Raw genomic sequence first — 8,532 nt, 5'->3', positions numbered from 1 at the left:
TAGGGCTAACGTAAAGGACGCAAGCTGGAGTATTTTAGAAGCCAGCATGTCATCTGGCGGGTATCTCTTACCCCATACCTTCTAGATCTTAGTGATTCTTGTCCTCTTCCACCACTTTTACTTTTGCCCTTCTGTATTTCACATCTTACCTTTTGCCCACTAGAGCATTCAACTTTTCTCAGTGTTTTTTCTTTGTTAACAAATTGAGTTAGTGATGAAAATAGATATTGCCGCACAGCCTCAAGCTGCATTCTGAAATTGGATGAGTCACCACATAAAACCATTTGTTTGTTCAACAGCTTAAATTTCACAGACTGTGCGACAGGAACAACGATCTGAGCCACCTGCAACATTGAAATGATATAAAAAGTGATATAAAAATGCACCAACCACAGACATATAAAATTATTCGATTTTGCAAAGAGTAATATTATAGACTTTCTTCTGCGCTCGATCCCCGGATCATTGTAATTAGCTTCCTTCCGCTGACTCATCAGTGTCTTATCGGTTCGAATAGTAACTAAAAATATGCATGAATGTCAGAGCGGCATGGTAGTGCGGCGGTAACACTGTTGTCTCTCCACGTGAGGAACCTGCATTCGATTCCCGGTTTGGGTCACTATCTGTGTGGAATCTGCATGCTGTCCCCTGTTTGCATGTGTTCCCTCCGAGTACTCCGTTTTCCTCCCACAGTACGAAAGACGTGCTGATTAGGTACATTGGCTTTGCTAAATTTTCCCTCAGTGTACCAAAACAGGTGCCAAAATATGGCCGCTAGGGGATTTTCACAGTAACTTAATTGCAGTGTTAATTTAAGCCAACTTGTGACACTAAGAAATGACGTTTAACCGGGTGTTGAGTAACAAAAGTTAAATAAATGGTAAGAATGGGCTTACAGCCTTGTCACCCATCCCAAATCTAATCATAGTGCGTTTGTAAAATATACGATTTCAACAGAACCATGGGATATCATCGATTATTATTGTAGGTCTAAATATAAGGTACATGGGACGTTTCTGAAGCACAGCAGAATGCTTGTTGTTGCTAGATCCACAACCAAATATTTCTTACTCTAATATTGAGTTTTCAGCTTTTACAACAAAGAGCGGGAAAAAAAAAATCAAAGGAGGAGCTGACAGGGAACCAAATAGAACAGTCTATCACTGCATGGCCCAGGACATAATTAACAATGTACACAAGGATGATTGGATTCCCTTCAGTAAAACTTTGGTGATAATGATCTCACAGGCCATAATATCCAATGTCCTCACAGATGTGCAGAGCTTGATATCGAACTTTTCTCATTCACCACCAAGGTTTCCATTCAAATATAAACAGTTTGAGTGACCTCACAATCTCCTGGAGATTTGGGGCCGGTTCTGGGTTAGGTGGGACTTGTTTAAACTTGGCATCTTACACCTGAACAGGACTGGTGTACTTGGGGTGACGGGGTGTACATTCCAGAATGACTGGGGAGGGTTTAAACTAATAGGCAGAGTGATGGGAACGGATGTCAAGGTTCAGAACACGGCAAATCAAGAATAAGAGGAAAAGATAGCAAGGAGAGTAAGAAAGGTGATACACATATAAACCAAGATAAAGACAAAATTAAAGTAATGGAACGGAACAGGAAATATTAAAAGGGAACACGTTAAGGATTTGTATCTGAAGGCTTGGAGCATGGAAAATAAAATGAATTAATATATCTAAATATATCTAAAGGGGTATGATAGAGTTGGCATTTTTGAGACATTGCTCAAGGTTGACCAAGGATGAGAACTAGACATTGAGGACTATTCAATGATAGTCAGAAAAGAAAAGATGTTTGAGCTACAATATTGATTGAAGAAGGTACTGATATTGAGGGAAGATATTAACACATACAATGTGGATCTGTATGAGTCAAATGGCAACACGCGAAATGACAAAATAAAACATTTGTGGGAGTGGTTTACAGACCACCAAACTCCAGTAATAATGTTGGGTATGGCATTAGAAGGAAAACAAAGATGCATGTGTTTAAGGAACATCTGTGAATATGGGTGATGTTAATCTATGCGTAGATTGAGAGAGTCAAGTTAGTCATAGTACAATAGAAGAAGGATTCTGGTGTGTCCACGGGATAAATGCCTGGACTAATAAGGAACCAAGGAGGAAACAGACCATCGTCGACTGGGTATTCTGCAATGAGAAAGAATTAGTTGGTAATCTAGTTGTGACGAGGTCACCATAATTTGTTAGAATTATTTGTCAAGGTAATGATTTCTTGATTCTGCGATCAGGGTCCTGAATCTCAATAAAGTTAAAGATGGTGATATGAGACATGAATTTTCTATGATGGACTGGGAAACGTTACCGAAAGGAAGGGCAGGGGACAACCAACGACACACATTTATGGAACAAATAGTGAACTCCAGAAGTTGCTTATTCTTGTTTGGAGCAAGAGAGTTAAGTGAACTGTGCCCTACCATGGATTAAAGGGGAAATAAGAGAGAGTTTTAGATTCAACGACAAAGCATGTGAATTGGCAACAAAAAGGAATGAGGATTGGGAACAGTGCCAATTTCAGCAAAGAAGGTCCAAGGGAATGATTGAGAAGGGTAAAATAGAGTATGATAGTAATCTAGTGGGGAAAATTGAAACGAATTGTAAATGTTTCTGCAAGGATTTAAAGCAGATCAATGACCGACAGAAACTAATGGAGTCCCTTGACAGTCAGAAACAGGAGAATTCAAATAAATGGCCGAGGAACTAAAGTCATGCGTTGCTTCTATATTCACAAAAGAAGGTATAAATGATGTACCAGAAATTTAGAGAGAAAGATGAGGGGAGATCTAATAGAGGTATATAAGATTATGAAGGGTATAGATAGAGTAAACAGTGTGAAGCTTTTTCCTAGGTTGGAAACGCACATTACGAGGGGCCATGGGCTTAGGGTGAGGGGGGCGAGGTATAATTCGGATGTTAGAGGGAGGTTTTTCACACAGAGGGTAGTGGGGGTATGGAATGCTCTGCCAAGCAAGGTGGTGGAGGCAGGCACGCTGGAATTGTTTAAGGGTTACTTAGACAGACACATAAGTGGGATGGAGATAGAGGGATATTGGAGACTGTTTCAAATAAGGAGCCTTGGGGCGTCCCTGGGAATGTATCAGGATGTGGATGATACTGATGTTTTTCTCTTTTAATCCACAGGTGCTTCGGTCCGCCTTGTTGTCCAATAAGTGGCATACATGCGATGGGTCGTACGAGGGCTGCTCTTCGTTGTTTCGAGAATAGCCTAAGTGCTTCACGTCATTAGTTTACGCTTAAACTGGACCAGATGCTGGGCAACACGACAGCTCAGTGACTATCACTGTTTGCTGTGCAGATACCTGGATTTGGGCCAGTGTTTGTGGGAGTTTGCACATTCTCCCAGTGCTTGCGTGGGTTTTCTCTGGGTGCTCCGGTTTCCTCCCACACCCCAAAGATGCGCTATTAGGCTGATTGGTGTAACAAATTGTCCCTAAATTGGTCTTCCCTCAATGTGGAATGCCATAAGCATAGACAAGGGTCATGGGTGGAGGGGGGACTCATAATATTAAAATGGCGGCGCGGGCTCGTTGGGCCGAAGGGCCTGTTTCCCGGGCTGTTTTGTTCTTTGTTCTTTTTGTTCTTTGATGGAAATCAGTGTTAGTAGATAAATTGTTTTCGGAAAATTGATAGGATTGAAGTCGGGTACATCTCTAGGGCTTGATAATCTTCATCCCAGGGTGCTAAAGGTAGTGGTCCTGGAAATAATAGATGTATTAATGGTTATTTACCAGAATTTCCTGGGTTCTGGACTTGTTCCTATAGATTGGAGGGTAGTTAATGTTAGCCCATTGTTCAAAAAGGGAAATAGATTGAGAACAGGAAAGTACAGACGAGTGAGTTTAATGTCACGACTGGGGAAAATGCTCGATTCCCTTATCAAGGATTTCATGGCAAATCATTTGGAAGACACTGAAATAATTAGACAAGGTCAGCATGGATTTAGAGAGGGGAAATCATGCTTGACGAATCTGTTGGAATTCTAAAAGGATGTAACTAGGTGAGTTGACTCAGTAGAACTGGTGGATGTGGTTTGTTTAGACATTTAGAATGTCTTCGACAAGGTCTCACATACGAGGCTACAGTGTAAAGTTAAAGTGCATGGGATTTTGGGCAGTATTTTGACATGGATCAAAAGCTGACAGGAAGCAAAGAGCGCACATTATTGAGTATTTATCCAATTGGCTGGCAGTGACTAGTGGTCTACAGCAGTGGTCTGTGCTCGGAATCCAACTGTTCACATTATATCCTCATGAATTGGAGGTGGGAAGTAAATATTCAAATGTATTACCTCCAAATTTGCAGATGGTACAAAGTACAGTGGTGGGATGAGTGGGTGGTGGCGGGGAGGGGGGGGGGTGCGGTTTGGCGGTGGGGTGTGGGGGGCGGTGAACTGCGCGGATGATGCAGCAATGTTTCAGTGTGATTTCGACAGGACACGTGGCTGGGCAGATAGTTGGCAGATGAAGCATAATACGGATAAATGTGAGTTATCCTCTTACGTAGTAAAAATAAGAAGGCAGATTAGCATTTAAATGACGGCAGGCGTTGGTGAGGCCAAACCTCAAATAGTTGTGCATTTTTGGTGTACTTAACTGAGGAAAGATCTCCTTGCTTTATTGGGAGTGTGGCAAATATTTATCAGGCTGATTCGTAGGATGACAGATCTGTCATATCAGGAGAGGCTAAGTCTGTCAGGGTTGTATTAATTGGAGTTTAGAAGAGTGAGAGGGGATCTCTTAGAAACTTGTAAAATTTTAGCAAGATTGGGCAGGGTAGTTTCAGAAAGCTTTTTCTTGTTGGGGCGGAGTCCAGAACTAGGGGTTAGAGTTTGATGAAAAGGGCTAAACCATTTAGGACTGTGGTGAGGTCTGTTGTAGGTAAAATGTTAGAATCCATTATCAAGGAGAAAATAGCGAGGCATCTTGAGGAGAATTGTTTGATAGAGCAGACGCAGCACGGTTTCGTTAAGGGGAAGTCGTGCCTGATGAATTTATTGGAGTTCTATGAGGATGTGTCTAGGGCAGTGGATAGAGGAGAGCCGGTGTATGTGGTGTTTCTTGATTTTCAGAAGGCGTTTGATAAGATGCCGCACAAGAGGTTATTACAGAAGGTCAGGGGGCATGGAGTTGGGGGTAGGGTGTTAGCGTGGTTAGGGGATTGGCTGTCAAATAGGAGGCAGAGAGTGGGGGTCAATGGGTGCTATTCGGATTGGCGGTTGGTGACTAGTGGAGTGCCCCAGGGGTCGGTGCTGGGGCCTCAGCTATTTACCATTTATATAGATGATCTGCAGGAGGGAACTGAATGTATGGTGTCGAAATTTGCTGATGACACGAAGATTGGTGGAACGGCAAATTGTGCAGAGGGTGTGGAAAGTCTGCAGAAGGATCTAGATAGGCTGGGCGAATGGGCCAGGAACTGGCAAATGGAATTTAATGTTGGCAAGTGTGAAGTTGTCCACTTTGGTAGGAATAATGGTAGGAAGGACTATTACTTACATGGTGAAAAACTGCAGCAGGCGACGGTGCAGAGGGACCTCGGGGTCCTTGTGCATGAATTGCAAAAACCCAGCCTGCAGGTGCAGCAGGTGGTCAGGAAGGCGAATGGGATGCTGGCCTTCATAGCGAGGGGGATTGAATATAAAAGTAGGGAGGTCTTGCTGCAGCTGTATAGGGCATTGGTGAGGCCGCAGCTGGAGTACTGTGTGCAGTTTTGGGCGCCGCACCTGCGCAAGGATATTTTGGCCCTGGAGGGAGTGCAGAGGAGGTTTACTAGGCTGATACCGGAGTTGAGGGGATTGAGCTATGAGGAGAGGCTGAATAAACTAGGCTTGTACTCGTTAGAGTTTAGAAGAATGAGGGGAGATCTCATTGAGACGTATAAGATGATGAATGGGATGGATAGGATAGAGGTGGAGAGACTCTTCCCGCTCAAAAAAGACAGTAGGACTAGGGGGCACAGCCTCAAGATAAAGGGGAGGCGGTTTAGAATGGAGTTGAGGAGGAACTTCTTCACTCAAAGGGTGGTGAATCTCTGGAATTCTCTGCCCGTTGAAGTGGTGGAGGCTGCCTCGCTAAATATTTTTAAGAAGCGGGTTGATGGGTTCTTGATAAGAGAGGGGATTAAGGGTTATGGGGAGAGGGCGGGAAAGTGGAACTGAGCCACAACAGATCAGCCATGATCTTATTGAATGGCGGGGCAGGCTCGAGGGGCTGGATGGCCTACTCCTGCTCCTATTTCTTATGTTCTTATGTTCTTAACTTCAAATGTAAAGCTTAACTCGTAGGCTAACTTGGACTTTCTAGTCTGCATCTAAACAACTGTGAACTCATTCAGAATTAAAATCTATATTTCCTTGTTTAGTTTGGGAGTATCGGACTTAAGCAGAGTGAGTGATGCATATAACTGTGTTTCCTTTACAGGTATTGCATTCGGTTTCAATAGAGACGCCTTGTAGAATTTTGGCTCTTTCAGTGGCTAAAAGTTTCTGGGCTGCGGAAGAAGTCACTCAGGGTGGTTACAAACAGAGGTAAGGGCAAAGTTTTTGGAATCGGTAAAATCACTGCAACTGACATTAAGGGACAAGGAAGGCAGAGATAATTGTGATGATAGTTCAGCATTTAAAATTGCCAGAAAAAAGTTGGAATAATTGAAAATGGCTAAAATATAAGAACAAATGGAGCAACTCGAATTCGAAGCAAAACTGGGAGAGAAAGAAAGAGAGGGAGATAAGCAAGAGAAAAAGGGCAATTGCAATAGCAAAGACAAAAGAAGAAAGGCAATTTAGAGCAGAAAAGGCAAAACAAAAGCAGGAGGAATAACAGGAAAATGAAATTAAACCGTGTGAAATACAGACAATGGAAAAAAGAAAAACGAAAAAAAATTGAAATGAAACTGAAAGGTGCACGTTAACACAAAATGGTGGAGATAGAGTTAAATGTTGGGAGTCGTGATGGCGGCCTAGTGGACATGTGTTTAAACATGTGCAAGAGTTGGCAATGTTTGATGAGAAGAATGCAGAAGCTTTTGGCATTTAATTTGATATAGTAGCTAAACAAATTAAATGGCCACAGACCATGTGAGCATTATTTAGATGGAAGCAACAGAGAGATAATTGTTCAACATTATGCTGTCTCATGTTAAAGCCTTGTCACTGGTAAAATAACGGTTAATTTCTTGCTATATCCTAACTGTGTTCTTAAATATACTTTGTTTAAAAAAAGCTTCTTAGCGGGTCACCTGAATTGTAACAGGAGTGAAACAACGTATGCTCATCATTGCCAAAATTAAAGCTAATACTCAGGTTCTAGGCTAACTTCAAAACAACTCCTTGGAGTTTCTGGCGTGAGTCAGTTATTTCGTCAATAATTCAATGTATCCCTTGTCAGGCGTTCCTGCATCAAGAAGTGGATTCTTCAATTTCTGTAGGGCTTTGTCCTGCATACCATTGAGTAATTATCAAATTATCTTCCTTTCGTCTACGACCTTCTTGTTCTCTCACTACTCACTAGAAGCCACATATGTACTGATCAACAGATTTACCAGCAATTCCCTTAACAAAGTAATTGTTATACACTGTGATTATACAATATTGGCAACGGTGAATAGAATGGGCTGCAGAATATTACAGATCTGGTAGGTGTTCGTGGGGCTGGAGGAGGATACAGGGATAAGTAGGACAAAGAGGCTGCAGTTGGTTATAGGTCTAATTAATGTTGATTTCCTAGTCACAAGTAGGCTGGCACTACCATGAAAATTCAAGGAGTTTCATGTGCTTACAGAAATATGACGTTTTGGGTTTGGCTGGAAGACGATACAGATTCTAACAGTTTTATTGGTGGTGTAGAAGACAACATCTACAGTAACTGTATGGCCTGGAGTTGGTTGAAGAAATGGGTTGGTTGTGGGTCTTGGATGAGGTCAAGTAGATAAGGAAGCTTCGAGCGGCTGTTAAAAAAGTACGAAGTTAGCTGTCAGGGCATTGCTTGAGTAAGCAACAGAAATAAGGTATAGTGTCAGATAGGTTAATTTACAGTCTCTTTGCTTGCACTGAAGCTGTGAGTAGTTTCCAAACTGAACAAGCAATGGATGTGTTTGGGTGACTTAATATGAATGTCCAGCTGAGAATCTATTTTAATTTGGAGCCTCACAATGCAGACTACTGAATTGTCCATGTACTGGAATTTGGAATTGAAGGCGCAAGCATTTTGTATTGTTCTGGAATTTGTACAAAATATTATAAGTTCGAGTTGAAGACTCGAAGGGAGAGAGAGAGAGAGTGTGTGTGGATCTCTCAGCTGTTATATAATGAAACAATAGTTCAAACTTCCAATTGCAAGTAGTCCATAGAGATATCTAGTACGTAACAAGTGGAAAGTGAAGAAACCCAGAGAGCTGTAACAAGAAGAAATCTGAACATCTGAAAGGCAGTGATCAGGACGGCTGGGGAACCGACATTTGCTT

The sequence above is a fragment of the Carcharhinus amblyrhynchos genome, chromosome 16 (assembly GCF_965287045.1).
Source record: "Carcharhinus amblyrhynchos chromosome 16, sCarAmb.v2.hapA, whole genome shotgun sequence".
Lineage (NCBI taxonomy): Eukaryota > Metazoa > Chordata > Chondrichthyes > Carcharhiniformes > Carcharhinidae > Carcharhinus > Carcharhinus amblyrhynchos.
Note: the sequence above shows the minus strand (reverse complement) of the source record.